Genomic DNA, 1,460 nt, shown 5'->3' on the forward strand with positions numbered 1-1,460 from the left:
GACAGAGTGTCTGTGTACACAGCGGGTATGTTTTATATCTGATGGAGAACCGGACAGAGTGTCTGTGTACACAGCGGGTATGTTTTATATCTGATGGAGAACCGGACAGAGTGTCTGTGTACACAGCGGGTATGTTTTATATCTGATGGAGAACCGGACAGAGTGTCTGTGTACACAGCGGGTATGTTTTATATCTGATGGAGAACCGGACAGAGTGTCTGTGTACACAGCGGGTATGTTTTATATCTGATGGAGAACCGGACAGAGTGTCTGTGTACACAGCGGGTATGTTTTATATCTGATGGAGAACCGGACAGAGTGTCTTATATCTGATGGGGAACCAGGACAGAGTGTCTGTGTACACAGCGGGTATGTTTTATATCTGATGGAGATCCGGACAGAGTGTCTGTGTACACAGCGGGTATGTTTTATATCTGATGGAGAACCGGACAGAGTGTCTGTGTACACAGCGGGTATGTTTTATATCTGATGGAGAACCGCACAGAGTGTCTGTGTACACAGCGGGTATGTTTTATATCTAATGGAGAACCGGACAGAGTGTCTGTGTACACAGCGGGTATGTTTTATATCTGATGGAGAACCGGACAGAGTGTCTGTGTACACAGCGGGTATGTTTTATATCTGATGGAGAACCGGACAGAGTGTCTGTGTACACAGCGGGTATGTTTTATATCTGATGGAGAACCGGACAGAGTGTCTGTGTACACAGCGGGTATGTTTTATATCTGATGGAGAACCGGACAGAGTGTCTGTGTACACAGCGGGTATGTTTTATATCTGATGGAGAACCGGACAGAGTGTCTGTGTACACAGCGGGTATGTTTTATATCTGATGGAGAACCGGACAGAGTGTCTGTGTACACAGCGGGTATGTTTTATATCTGATGGAGAACCGGACAGAGTGTCTGTGTACACAGCGGGTATGTTTTATATCTGATGGGGAACCGGACAGAGTGTCTGTGTACACAGCGGGTATGTTTTATATCTGATGGAGAACCGGACAGAGTGTCTGTGTACACAGCGGGTATGTTTTATATCTGATGGAGAACCGGACAGAGTGTCTGTGTACACAGCGGGTATGTTTTATATCTGATGGAGAACCGGACAGAGTGTCTGTGTACACAGCGGGTATGTTTTATATCTGATGGAGAACCGGACAGAGTGTCTGTGTACACAGCGGGTATGTTTTATATCTGATGGAGAACCGGACAGAGTGTCTGTGTACACAGCGGGTATGTTTTATATCTGATGGAGAACCGGACAGAGTGTCTGTGTACACAGCGGGTATGTTTTATATCTGATGGAGAACCGGACAGAGTGTCTGTGTACACAGCGGGTATGTTTTATATCTGATGGAGAACCGGACAGAGTGTCTGTGTACACAGCGGGTATGTTTTATATCTGATGGAGAACCGGACAGAGTGTCTGTGTACACAGCG

This window comes from Mobula hypostoma, unplaced genomic scaffold (genome assembly GCF_963921235.1).
Source record: "Mobula hypostoma unplaced genomic scaffold, sMobHyp1.1 scaffold_64, whole genome shotgun sequence".
Lineage (NCBI taxonomy): Eukaryota > Metazoa > Chordata > Chondrichthyes > Myliobatiformes > Myliobatidae > Mobula > Mobula hypostoma.